The 15,339-nt window shown below is 36.6% G+C and overlaps 1 pseudogene across 1 annotated transcript; it reads left to right on the top strand.

Moving 5' to 3' along the window:
- The first annotated feature begins 11,293 nt into the window (after nucleotides 1-11,293).
- Nucleotides 11,294-12,267, top strand: LOC309960664 (lipid droplet-associated hydrolase-like; annotated as a pseudogene). The gene has a single exon. The product of its transcript is annotated as a lipid droplet-associated hydrolase-like (transcript).
- The last annotated feature ends 3,072 nt before the right edge of the window (nucleotides 12,268-15,339 follow it).

The following is a 15,339-nucleotide window of genomic DNA, read 5'->3' as shown; positions in this document are numbered from 1 at the left end:
AAAGAAAAGAAATGCTTAATCATTTTATTTATCCAAAATAAATCATTCCACTCCAAGCTGCCCTGGGCCACGAAGAGCCACACAGGTAGATAAGACACAACAGTCTTTAAAACAAAGACTGTTAACAAGAGACAAAGAAGGACATTACATAATGATAAAGAGATCAATCCAATAAAATATAACAATTATAAATATATAAAAACCCAACACAGGAGCATGTAAGTACATAAAGTAAATATTAGTAAACATAAAGGGAGAAATTGACAGTAATACAATAATAGTAGGGGACTTTAAAACCCCACTTATATCAATGGACAGATCATTCAGACAGAAAATAAATAAGGAAACACTAGCCTTAAATGACATGTTAGATGAGATGTATTTGATAAGTATATACAGAACATTTCATCCAAAAGAAGAATACACATTCTTTTCAAGTACATATGGAATATTCTCTAAGATAGACTGATCACATGTTTGGCCACAAAACAAATCCCAATAAATATAAGGCTGAAATCATAACAAGAATCTTTTCTGATCACAATGATATGAGACTAGAAATAAACTACAGGAAAAAAATGTAAAAACCACAAACAATTGAAGTCTAAACAACATGCTACTAACCAAACAGTGGGTCACTGGAGAAATTAAAGAGAAAATCAAAAAATGCCTTAAGACAATGTAAATGGAAACACGATGATCCAAATCTACAGCATGCAGCAAAAATAATTCTAAGAGAGAAATACAGCAATCCAAGCCTACCTCAAGAGACAAGAAAAAAACAGGTTAATTTTACACCTAAAGGAACTAAAAAAGGGAAAACAAACAAAACCAAATCTAGTAGAAGGAAAGAAATAAGAAAAATCAGAGCAGAAATAAATAGAGACTAAAAAAAAAAAAAGATCAATGAAACTAAGACCTGGTATTTTGAAAAGATAAAATTGATAAACCTTTATCCAGACTCATCAAGAAAAAAAGAGAGAGAGCCCAAATAAATAAAACCAGAAAAGAAAGAGAAGTTACAAGCAGGACCACAGAAATAGAAATGATCTTAAGAGATTACTAAGAACAATTATACTACCATAAAATGGACAACCTAGAAGAAATGGATAAATTCCTAGAAACGTACATTTCCTAAGACTGAATCAGGAAGAAATACACAGTATGAACAGGCCAATTACCAGTAATGAAATTAAATCAGTAATCAAAAAGCTCCCAACGGAAAAATGTCCGAGGCCAGGCAGCTTCACAGGTAATGTTTCTACAAAACATTTTAAAAACAGTTAACACTTATTCTTCCCAAAGTATTCAAAAAAACTGCAGAGGAAGGAACACTTTCAAACTCATTCTCTGAGGCCAGCATTACCCTGATATCAAAACCAAACAAAGACATACACACAGAAGAAAAGAGAAAAAAAACAAGAAAGAAAAGAAAAAGATAAGAAAATTACAGGCCAAATCACTGATGAACATAGATGCAAAAACTCTCAACAAAATCCTAGCAAACCAAATTCAACAATACATTAAAAGGATCACACACCATGATCAAGTGGGGTTTACCCTAGGGATGTAAGGATGGTTTAATATCCATATATCAATCAACATGATACGCCATATTAATAAAATGAAGGATAAAAATTATATGATCATCTCAATGGATGAGGAGAAAAGCATTTGACAAAATTCAACATCCATTTATGATAAAAAATTTCTCAAGAAAGTGGGTATAGAGGAAATGTACCTCAGTGTCCTAAAGGTCAAACATGCACACCCACACCTAACACCATACTTAACAGCAAAAATTTGAAAACTTTTCCTCTACAGTCCTGAAGAAGACACGGATGTCCACTCTAGCCACTTTTATTCAACCTAGTATTGGAAGTCCCATTCACAGTCATTAGGCAAGAAGAAGGAACAAAATGCAGCCAGATAAAAAAGCAAGTATTAAAACTGTCATTATATGCAGATGACACAACAGTATAAAGAGAAGCCCTAATGATTCCAATAAACAAGTGTTAAAACTAATAAATTCATTCAGTAAAGTCACAAGATACAAAATCAAATACAGAAATGTGTTGCATTTGTATACACTAATAACAAACTATCAGAATGAAAAATTGAGAAAACAATCTCATTTATGGTTGCATCAGACAGAATAAAATATCTAGTAATAAATCTAAACAAAGAAGTAAAAGACTTGTATTCTGAAAACTTTAAGACATTGATGAAAGAAATTGAAGATAACACAAACAAATGGAAAGATACACTGTTCTCATGGATTGGAAGAGTTAATATTGTTAAAATAACCATACTACCCAAGGTAATCTACAGATTCAGTGCAATCTCTATCAAAATACCAATGGCATTCTAGAACAAACAATTTTAAAATTTGTATGGAAACACAGAAGGCCCCAATAACCAAAGCAATATTGAGACAGAGAGCAAAGCTGGAGGTATCATGCTCTGTGATTTCAAACTATACTACAAAGATACAATAATCAAAAACAGACTGGCACAAAAAACAGATGCATGGATCAATGGAAAAGAATAGAGAGCCCAGAAAGAATCCCACATTAATATGGTTAATTAATCTATGACAAAGGAGACAAAAATATACAGTAGGGAAAAGACAGCCTCTTCAATAAATGGTGGTGGGAAAACTAGACAGCTACATGCATAGAATCAAACTGGACTACTTTCTCACAAAATATATAAAAATAAATGCAAAATGAATTAAAGGTTTATATGTAAAAACTGAAACCATAAAACTCCTAGAAGAAAGCATAGGCAGTATTCTCTTTGACATCAGTCTTAGCAATATTTTTTTGGATCTGTCTTCACAGGCAAGGGAAACTAAAGCAAACATAAACAAATGAGACTACATCAAACTAAAAAGCTCTTTACAGCAATAGAAACTATCACTAAAACAAAAACGCAGCCTACTGAATGGGAGAAGATATTTGCAAAAAATATATCAGATAACTGGTCAATACCCAAAATACACAAAGAACTCATAGAACTCAACATCAAAAAACAAACAACTCAATTAGGAAATGGGCAGAGAACCTGAATAGACATTTTTTCAAAGAAGACATTCATACAGCCAACAGACACATGAAAAGATGTTCATCATCACTAATCATCAGGTAAATGCAAATCAAAACCACAATGAGATATCACCTTACGCCTGTCAGATGGCTATCATCAAAAAGAACACAAGTAAAAAATATTGACAATGTAAAGAAAAGGGAATCCTCAAACACCATTGGTGAGAATGTTAATTGGTGCAGCCACTGTGGAAAACAATATGGAGATTCCTCAAAAAACTTAGAACTACCATATGATCCAGCAATTCCACTCCTGGATATATATCCAAAGAAATGAAAATACTAATTTGAAAAGATACATGCACACCAATATTCATTGCATCATTATTCACAACAGCCAAGATATGGAAGCAACCAAAGTGTCCATCAATAGATGGACAGATAAAGAAGATGTGGTATATACACAATAGAATATTACTCAGCCATAACATAGAATGAAATCTTGCCATTTGTGATAACATGGATGAATCTAGAGGGTGTTATGCTAAGTGAAATAAGTCAAACAAAGAAATACAAATACCATATGGTCTCACTTATATGTGTAATCTAAAAAAAAACAAATGATCCAAATAACAAAAATGGACTCACAGATACAGAGAACAAATGGGGTTGACAGAGCAAAGTGGGGTAGGTCAGAGTGAAATAGGTAAAGGGGATTAAGAGTTACAAGCCTCCAGTTATAAAATAAATAAGTCACAGAGATATAATACACACCATAAAGATTATCATCAATAATATTGTAATAACTTTGTATAGGGACACATGGTTACTAGACTTATTGTGGTGATCATTTCATAATGTATGCAAATTTCAAATCACTATGTAAGATACATGAAATTAACATAACATTGCATATTAACTATACTTCAATTAAAAAATCTGGCTTTTCTATTCTATTTTCTATTAATCTTCGGAAAAATAGGTATTAAGGCAAAAAACATTGCTAGAAAAGAAGAGAGACATTTCAGTATAATAAACTAATACACCAGGAAATGATAACAATTCTGGTTAGTATGCACCCAAATTAAATGGCTTCAAAATATATAAAACAAATGTTGATATAACTAAAAGGAGAAATTAACAGATTTATAATCAGAGTGGAAGATTTAGCAAATTTCTTTCAGTGATTGACAAAATAAGCATAAGCAGACCAAAAAAACTATAGAAGTTTGCTCAAGGTGAATAATCCTGATCTAACTGACATATAAAGAACACTATAATTAAGAGTAACAGATAGATATTATTTTCACATGCCTATGAAGAACTTATCCAAATAGATCTCAAATTAGCCTCTAAATCATATCTCAAAAAGTTTTCAAGGAATGAAATTATATGAAATGTGTAACACGACCATGGTGAAATTAAGCTAGAAATCAACAACAACAACAACAAAAAATAATTAGGAAATACCTGAGTGTTTGGTAATTAAGTTTTCTTTTTGTAAATCATAATGGAAATTAGATTAGAAAATATTTTAGCCCTGTAATAATGGAAATTCAATTATCAATATGTTGTGTATTTGTGATTAGAGGGAAATCAATAGCCTTTAGTGCACATATTAGGAAAAAGGAAGCCTAGAATTTAATGAGCTCACTAACCAGCTTATAAGTTAGAAAAATAAAAGCAATTATACCTAAAGAAAGTAGAAAGATGAAATTTATAAGTTAATAAAATAGAAAATAAACAATTTTTAAAAATCAGTAAGTCCATATTTGGAGACAATTCTTCTTGGTTCTCTTGTGGTTTATTTGGTTGGTTATCTCAAGACATGCAAGTGAGGGAACTGAGAGAGTGAGACAGGAAGGGGCAAAGCCAAAGATAAGGATGTATAACTGAGGCTGAGATTGTTTTATAACAATAGATTTTGCTGCAAATTCCCGTGAAGCTTACCAATATTTTACAAACTATATGTAAAAATTTTGTGTCTTAATGACGGAAGTCCAGAGCATTTATAAACCAGCACTTAACACCCCCTTGGTAAGGAATGCTCCTGGCACCTTAACCACTCTCTACGTTTGGACTCTGCTTACATGGAGGTGGAGTTCCCACAGCATTAGCTTAGGCTCTGGGGCAAAATGTAGTAAAATACAATGTGTGCTCAAGATGAGGTACTAGCAGCACATGTGGCCCAGTAGCAGTACAACATGGACTGCAACTGACTGAAGGTACTCTCTTGCCCTGGGCCCCTTAAAAACTAACAGTATTCTGAATCACACCATATACATCAGCAGTAGCAGTATTTTCAAGTACATTGATATGCTGCCTCAGAAACCGAGAGAAAACCTCATAGTTGAGTCATCTTTATAAGTGGTAAGAATAAAAAGTGCAATACATTTTCTTATACTTTAGAGAGCTGTCCCCAAATGCCCCAGACTATTGATTCACTTTTGAGACAGGACTCTGAATCTTTAGATTATTTATCTCCCATTCTTTGTACATATGTGTTACACTACAAAATCCAAAGTACTTCCTTCCCCTTGTTAACAAGATTATGTTAGGATGACTCACCAAAACAGTAAGCCAGCATTAGGAAAGAAAAGCAAGGTCCCTGTAGACTACAATGAGACCAAGAAGCATTAACATGATCTTGGGGCAAGAAGTTAATGGGTACTAGTCTTCCTCCCAGGTGAGTGTGAATACTTTTGATCCTCATTTCTGAAGTTGATTAAAATAAATTATTTCTCAAATCAGTAGTCACAATCCAAGAATTTTAGGCTATGTTGATCAGTTCCAATAAAAGCACCACATCCAGCACAGCAGCTAAGATTGGGGATCCACTTACTGTTCTGTCATTTTCCACAGCTCATTTGCTTTTTCCCTCAGGAATGTACAGGTGAATTAAACTGGGATATGCTGGTAATCACTGCATCTTCATTCTTTGAGGATGACATTATTCACTGCAAATTATCCTAGGATCCGGTATTCCTTCTGATTTACATTCTAGGCCTGAAATAGGGGCAGTTTCTGGGGATTTTGTTTTGTCCTTCTTGACACAGACTCTTAGTAGCTATAGTAGACTCCAGAGTAGCCAATCTGGCATTTGTTTAGTTTATCATTCCCAATATGCACTCTTGGAAACCAAGAAATAATGATGACATTTCTGTTCTTCCGATATCAGAATCAGTTAATGGTTAATATCTAATAGCACATGAAAGAATTCTGTATATTCTTTTTCTAAATATACAGTTACTCTACTAAATGGCAGCAGAGTTCTTTAGGGGAAGAGTTTACAATAAGGGACATTACAATGTCCTTTGCCAAAGAGATCTAACCTCCACTTCAATCCAAATGTTCAGGGTTTGAACTTAGGTTTGAAAATCAGGTGAGTTATAACAATTTCCATTCGGGGATCCAACATCAGCCTTCTGCTTGTCAGCTATATATATTTTTTAAGTTACATATGTCCACATCCTATGCAGCAGCCATATTGTCAAAAAAGAACATGATCTATTAGCCACCACCACAGATCCCTGTGGGATAAGGCACCTAGAGTTCACTCTGGTAATGCTATCAGTTAAGATTAACTACACTTTTTAAAAATGTAATTCCACAGAAAAACTTTGAGAAATGTTGTAAAAACATGCCTCCCTCAGCAGGAGCGAGAGCTGGGTTTTTTATTCGGATTTCTTCAATCATGACATAGCTATGCTCTCAAGGAGTGCATATCCTGATATTCAAATCTGTTACCTTTGCAAAGTAACTTCCAATTCTTCAGTAAAGACAAACAAACAAAATTTTAGGCAAAGAAACGCAAGTGCTGTCAGTTGGAAATGGTCTGGAACTCACTGATAGGATGCAGATGTGGCATCAGCATTTGCTACATTGCACCCCTTGTACTATGCAGATCCACTTACTGTCTGACGTATGGAGATACCCTTTGAGTTGTAAAGCTGTATACACAAGTCTTGTCTTTCCCAAGAAATATTTATTCAGATTCCAAAGTGTGAGGACCCAGGATCCTTCCCATTATATTCCCAAAGAGACTCTTAGAAGGAGAGGAAGGACAGCTAGCTCTTTCTTTTCTACAAATGCCAAAGTTATTTTCTGCGATACTTGCCTACAGTAGATCCTGTTACATGCAGGATTGTATCTGGTTCCTCTCACATCATCCCAGGCATAAAAATAAGGGCAAAGTGAGCCCTAAACAGTTAATAGTGTATATAAGTAATTATAATCTACCCTGTTCCAGAATTTTCATGCTGGCATTCAAGACAATATTAATGAATGTAAACACTAAAGACTTAATAAACTCCTTTTTCCTGCCTGCTTATCTACTGTCAAGAGGAATCCAAAATGACAAAGCAGCAGCCATAATCCTGACTAAGGGTCAGGATTAGTGGACCCTTACTTGTGTTCCCTGATAGAAGCATACTTCCCCTCCCCCTTTTCCCCCAAGCCACCACTCCTCACACTTTAGTTTCTTTATTCCAATGATGCTTAAAGTTGTGCACGTAGAAACACAAATTCCGAAACGGGTCATGGAAATGACAATGAGAGAAGCAAGTCTTATTTCCATGCAGTAGTTCTCAAAGCAGTGTATTCTACCTGTCAGGGATATAGTGCCACAAAATGGCCGTTGGTTCAAATTATATATTTTATCTAAAATATAGCGGCCCAACTTCACCAGATGTCGTATCCAGCTTTGTACATCAGGTAAGCATTTACCTAATCATTACAATGTTTTCCCATTCAAGGTTTTGGGAATGATTTTTAGAAAAATTTTCCCCACAGCCATAGGAGATGAGACTCTCTTTAATCCTCCCATAGAATCTTTCTACATTTCACTGTGTATCATGAGTTGGCAGTTAGCTGAAATGAGCCTGTCATTTTCTTCTTTCATAGCATTTCTTCTTTCACTGCACTGAATAGAAAATACCCAAATGCACAATCATTTTAATAGTCAGTATCATTATATCTCTCATGCAATGGCATAAACCAGTGTTTCCTGGAGTAGTCTGAAGGGGCTAAGCATAATCTTAACCCCTTAGCATAGATGGGTTCTTCAGGCAAAGAAATGCAAGTGCTGTCAGTTGGAAATGGTCTGGAACTCACTGATAGGATGTAGATGTGGCACCAGCATTTGCTACCTTGCGCCCCTTGTACTATTCAGATCCACTTACTGTCTGACGTATGGAGATATCCTTTGAGTTCAAAAATGAGGCAGGCAGGTTCTTAACCACTGCGCCACCAGCAGATGTCCCAGCCATAGGAATAGATATATAAAGAGTCTGGGGTTTTTGAGAAGGAATCACACTCAAGAGAAAGCAAATATAAAAGATGGCTCCCACTGTTTTTTTTTTGTTTGTTTTTTTTTTTTTTGGTACATCAGGGTATAAAACATGAAGCCAACAAACTAAAGAATATAAATGAGGGAATCACAATAAAATGGAACCTTCTAACTCAGCTGACCCTGGGACACATACTCCTCTGGGTTCCTAGTTGCAAGCTTAAAATGTCCTCACTCATTAGGCCAGTTTAATCAGGTTTCCAATTTCTTCCAGTGGAAATCATCTTAATTGATATATGTGGTATGACAATGTTATCTGTCTAAAACTGAACAAATTTTATCTATCATAAGTAAATTCAAGGGGAAAAAGAATACAATTACACTTAAGATTAAACAGTAATTATTATTTTTGACATATTTTCCAGTGAATTGAGATATAATCGATATATTGTGTAAGGTGTACAACATGACAATTTGATTCACCTATATACTGTGAAATGATTACTACAATAGGCTTAGTTAACACCTCCATCATCACACATAATTACCTACTCTCTTAGCAAGTTTTAAGTAAATAACACAGTACCATTAACTATATTCACCATGCTTTAAACTAGATCCCCAGGACTTATTCAATTTATAACTGGAAGTTTATACTCTTCGATCAACATCTCCCCATTTCCCCTATCCCAGACTCCTGGCAAGCACTATTTATGAGTTTTTTATGAGTTCAGCTTTTTCAGATTCCACATAAGGATGAGATCATACAGTATTTGCTTTTGTCTGTCTGACTTCTTTCAGTTAGAACAATGCCCTCAAAGCTTTATCCCTGTGTTGCAAAAGGCTGATTTTCTTCCTTCTTGTGGCTGAAATATATTCCAGTGTGTATGTGTGTGTATGTGTGTATTACATTTCATCATTTTATCCATTATTGGGCACATACGCTTTTTCCATGTCATTATTTACTACTGTGAACAATGATGCAATGAACATGGCAGTGCATATACTTTAAGGTGATAATCACCAAATTCCCTGCTTCCAAACTAAATCCTGAAGTGAAGACAAATTTCATCCGTTCTATGAATTGGAGTCTGATCTTTTAACTATTCTATGCATATATTAAGGTGGATCACATGAAGTTCCATTTTGCAAAGTCAAAAATGATCAAATATTGGGACTTCCCTGGTAGCACAGTGGTTGAGAATCTGCCCGCAATGCAGGGACAAGGGTTCGATCCCTGGTCCAGGAGGATCCCACATGCCGCGGAGCAACTAGGCCCATGCGCCACAACTACTGCGCCTGCGCTCTAGAGCCCGCAAGCCTGCGTGCCACAGCTACTGAGGCCCGCATGCCTGGAGCCTGTGCTCCGCAGCAGGAGAAGCCACCACAATGGGATGCCTGCGCCCCGAAACGAGGAGTAGCCCCCGCTCACCGCAGCTAGAGAAAGCCCACATGCAGCAACGAGGACCCAACACAGCCAAACATAAATAAATAAATAATCAAATATTAACAATTTCATATGGAACAACCAATTTGTAATCTCAAAAATAAGTATGTAATACTAAAATATTGCACTGTTTTATATTTTTATATCTGTTTTCCTATATAGCCAATGTGATAGAAATTAGGCAGACAAAAATGAATAAGATCTAGTCCCTTCCCTTAAAGAGCTTACAGCTGATACCTAATAGGTATAAAGTAAATAAATGAAGTTATGAATCAATGAATACATACAGAATGTAACTGGCTGATACAGGGCAGATAGAGGAGTAAATAAAACATTGAAAATGAAATCACAGGAAGTGGGTAAAACAGCCATTTGTTACCTGTAAGTTACTAAGTAAATGCTTTGTAAATAACAATAGTGATAATAATACCTTCAATATATTATTCTCCACCTTATAATTAGCATCACATAACTTCAGAGAGTAGATTTTTGTATCTTCCATGGTGAACCATGTTAGGGTTTTTCTCTTAATTTTGCACAAGCAAAAGATTTTTTAATGTGGCAAGCAGATATACATACATACATCTCAGTTACGAGGTATTGTAACAATTTTCTTTATGGGGGATATATAGGCTCTTTCTTTTTTTTGGATGTAAGTTAAGTAGATAATGTTTAGATGCAGGCTTGTTTGTAAGCAGGAGCATCTGGAAGTTCTGAAACTTGATAGTTATACAAAGAAAATATATAATACACAATGCTGAGCATCAGTTTAAATACAGAATTTTGCTACAACGCTTGTTCACCATAGAGGACACATTATTCTTTTATTAAAGAAGGCAAAATTTAATCTGTTAAAAAATGTTCTGAACAAGTTCCAGATCTAGAAAGCAATTTATAGTAAAATTCAAACTAAAGAACATGCTGTACACTTTGTTTTCACATTATGTGATATATATTTTTTTCCAGAATGAAAAAAAAGTATGGACTCCTGTTAGACTGACAACCACAGTAAATTCACCCTTGAATTTAGTAAGCCAGGATAGTGGATATATTCAGTTTGGATTTCTTCCACTTTAGATATTTATTTACTTCAGAACCTGAGTACTAAGAATATTGAGGTGAAAATTAGACATGTAGACTGAAAATACATTTGGATAAGAAGCATTTCAGGAATGGCAGAGCAAGACCTCTGAAAAACTGCTCCTCCATAAAAGCAATGATAATGATTGGCAAAATCAACTTTTTAGAACTCTAGAAATTAACCAAATGCTTGAAAAATACCTGAGAAAACATTATTCAATAAAAAAGTAAGATAAGTGAGGTTTGAAATGTTATAACAGGCCCTGTGCCCAGGCCTTACTCCCTACTGTGCAGCAGTGTTGAAAAACAATAGCCCGGCTAGCAGCAACTGTGAAAACCAGCAGCCCTGCAGACACTGGAGGGAGCAGAATGGATTTAAAACAATCCCCTCACTAACCAAGACGCAGGCTGCTGCCTTCTAGGCAGACAGAAATGGACACAGAAATCAAGGAAGGAACTCCTTTGCCTAAGGAATTCATTTCATGTTGTGGAGTTGAAACACAGGTTCTAAAATGTGGGCCCTGGACTGACCGCGTTAATACTCAAAGTGCCAACAGACCTAAGCTGCTTATTTTATTACGGGTAACACAGGTTTTTCTGCCTTTTATGTGCCATTTGCAAAGGCTTTGTATTCTTCAACAAAAAGACGCTTTCCAGTTTGGGTTATCAGTCATGCTGGGCATGCCGTGGCCCCCAAGGACAAGAAGATTCTGACAACTTTTGGACGATCCAAATGCTCGAGAAATTAAGGACATCTATGGACTCTGTGGTCAAGTAGAATACAAACTAGCTTTCCTGAGAACTCATGCGCCAAAGGAAATGAAACTTGTGGTCATTGGTCATTCTGTAGGCTGCTCTTTTTCCCTTCAGATTCTGAAGCATATGCCCCTGAGCTCCCAATAACTCGCTGCTTTCTGCTCTCTCCAGCAATTGAGTGAATGACTGAGTCACCCAACAGCAAGCTCGCCAATCCACTTTTGTGCTGGCTTTGATGTTCTCTATGTTCCTGGCTACTTACTACTTAAATCGTGGCCCGAGAAAATCAAGTCCTCGATGATCAGAATGCTCCTTCGAATGATTAACGTACAGAGTGAATTTTCCTTTCTGAATGCATTGGAACCATTCTGCCTCATTAGTGCTGCCTACCTTGGGAGCCAAGAAATGATGGAGGTGGTGAAGAGAGACAATGAAACCATAAAAGAACATGTACCTAAGTTCACATTTTACTATGATACTATAGATGGTTGGTGTCCAAAAGCGTACTATGAAGACATGAAGAAAGATTTTCCAGAAGGAGACATATGACTCTGTGAGAAAAAAAATACCTCATGCATTTATCCTCTATTTTTTACCAGGAGCCCAACATGGAAGGTGACTGGCTAAAGGATGATCTGTCTAAACTATAAATACTGACACAAGGAACAAGCACTGACATAGAGGCAGTAGGTGTACTGACTCTTAGTAGTAAGTAGTATACTTAGTAGGTAAATGTTAAATTTTAATGTTTGATATTAGAAGAGAAAAAAAGTGAGGCCCTCTTGGCCTAGAAACCATCATCTCCTAGCTCCCCATGCTATAGGCTGAAATAAACACAGTCGATCAATATTCCATAGGATTAACAACACATTTCCAAAGACTCCGGTAACACAGTGATCTAAACAAGGTCTCTTATGTTTGCACAGGATGCCCAGTGGCACCATACAGTTTTGGTAGGCAGAATCCTTGCAGACAAAAGGAAATCTAAATTTAGTTCATTTTAATTGAGTTACAGTGTAGAATAGGCTCCCCTAGAGAAAATTTTGAAAGACCTACTAGAAAATGTAAGAGACCTGTGAATGTTATGTGTGTAGTCGGATATGTGAAGTGTATGAGATCATGAGAATATACTCAAGTTCCAGTAGAGCAGGGAGTGATGAGCAGTGGATCTTGGCAGTGGACCAGCTCTCTCTTAAGGACAGAAACTGAAGATCATCCCAGACTAACTTTGCACAGGTCTTGGCTGAGATTATCAGAATCAGACTGGATCCCAGGATAGCCTGCATATCCTACCTGTCACCACCATGCAGCATGTCTCAAACCACCAAGTCAGCCTTCTGTCTGGCTGCCAGTGGAACAAACCCAAACAGCCAATGGCAGGAGAAGCGCTGCTTATTTCCTTCCCTGAGGAGTATGACTTCCTGATCTACCTGCAGTAGTCAGTGAATAAATTTCGTCAGATATTCTTCTGATAAACTAACAACTAATAAGAGTTATTGAAGGATCCCAACGATACCTTCCTCCACAGACAGCCAGCAAGCTCTGGTTGTGAGCTCCCTGCTGGCTCCTCTTCTCTAGAGCCAGGATGGGGAGGCACTGGGCTGTCCCAAATCAACCCTGTACCTGCCCACATGCAACTGCCCCTTCTGTGATTTTCTTCAGTCAAATTCCATTGAGGACCAGCAATGAGCCAAGTACTATATAAGCAGTGAAGACAGATTGTTAGCTACATTATGATTCTTGTCTGCTGACAATCTTCTATAAGTAATTTTTGAAAGGGCATCTTTAAATTGCTGAATAGAGAATCACCATAAATAAGTTTTCCACTTCTGCATTAGCTTTGTTCGTCAGAAAGAAATTATTTCACCCTTGAACCAAAAGAACTGATTAAATCATGTGAATTCACCCTCTCTGGACACCTTGGGGTTCAGTAAAGAAGAGGCTTGTTCTCTGACCTAGAGTAGGCTAATGATATGGCTTCCTACACTGACTGAATCCTGGGACCTTAGGAGCCAACAAATCCCACTGACTGCAAAGATGGTTGATGATCGATAGAAACATTCTATTTTCTCCTAGAGGAAATTCCTCATGGTGTTATCATTCCTTAAGGACAATGGGATGTTGTCCTTCTTCTCAAAACCTAAAGCCCCCTTATGAAAGATTCAGCTCTGATATGCTCCCAACCCAGTGGTAAGTGTTGAACGAGTTACGATCCTCTGGCATGGCTTCCGCATCGGGACAAATGACTTCTCAGAGGGTAAGAGCCAAGCTCCAGGCAAGGAGGTCTCCTGGCCCCAGAGAAGAGCCAGTAGGTGCATAAGCCATTGGTGCAAGGCTGCATACAAAGTCCTTACTGGCAACTGTGTGGGGAGGCCTTCTGGAAATCTTACGTTAGTAGCTGGGTCTCATGGCTCTGAAGTGCCTCGCACACAGCAGATGCTCAACAGTACGAACCTAAAGCACTTAAGCAAGTACTGGGTAAATCATGCTACTGGAATAAAGAATAACATGCCCAGCTTTTCTTTTAGTGTTATTTTACAACATTACTTCATATTTCAGGAGTCCACACGTATGAAATTATATCTGATACCCCAAAGTTTACCAGAGCTTAAAAAATGATAAGAAGTAAAACAATAAAGTAAAAGATACTGGCTCTTAATTCCTGTTTATCATCTAAGCACCAAATGAATTTTCAGAATAAATGTTTTACCCACACTTACTGACCTTGCCTGACCTGATCTCTGTTTGTTGAGGGAGGAAGGGTAAAATCTTAGTGTCCTCCTGAGGTAGACTAGGGTCAAAGTCTCTCTCTTAAATTGAAAAGCCATTTTTTCAATGGTTCTTTCAGAGAAGGAAGAATCAGATTTCAGGAAATTGAAGTTCATTTTATTTCAATAGGAATTAAAAATGTTTCCATGCATATGTATGAGGTGACAAGGGATGTGAATTCTGGAGGCCTTACCATCTATGTGATTTTAGACAACTTCATCTAATTTCTCCATGCCTCACTGTCCTCACTTATAAGATAGGATTAATAATAATACATACCTCATATTGTTAGACTTCAATGCGATGATTAAATGAAAGCATTTAGCAAAATGCCTAGAGTATCTTCTTGATAAAGATTGGCTATATTAATAAATATTATTAAACATTTTAATAATAAAAATAAACAAAAGACTAAAGTTGGTAAGCAGTGGATGAAATCCATTTCCCAGAAGCATTTCTGCCTGTATATACCGGTCGGTCACTTAGATTATTTAATAACTTCATCTGGGGTTATCTAGTGCTAAGTGAAAGGCCTGAACAAAAAATCATGACCAGTTGTTCCCAGTCTGCTCTGGACCGTGGGGAAGAATCTCCAGAGGCAGCCCCTGTGGCTTTCTGTGGCTGGATGTCCAAGGCAGCAGCCCTCTCACCATTGGCCTCTCCACCCAACCCTTGGAGAGCCAGTGACCTCCAAAGTCGTGATTTTTCTTTGTCCTTTGTTATATTAAAATTAAATTTAATTCCAGACTTGAGGAGACACAACAACTTAATGTAATACCTGATTCTGGATTAGATGCTTTTGTTACTTAAAAAACAAAACAAAACAAAACACTCTTGGGACAATTTGCAAAGCTTCATTGAATGGGACCTGAAGATTAGCTGGGAATAGGAGATCAATGTTAATTTTCTGATTTCAGTGGTTGTATTGTGGATAACTAGGAGAATCTCTTTAC

This window comes from Leucopleurus acutus, assembly GCF_964270905.1.
Source record: "Leucopleurus acutus genome assembly, chromosome: 4".
In the NCBI taxonomy this organism is placed as follows: domain Eukaryota; kingdom Metazoa; phylum Chordata; class Mammalia; order Artiodactyla; family Delphinidae; genus Leucopleurus; species Leucopleurus acutus.
The sequence above is the reverse complement of the archived record's forward strand: the minus strand, read 5'-3'. Positions and strand labels throughout refer to the sequence as shown.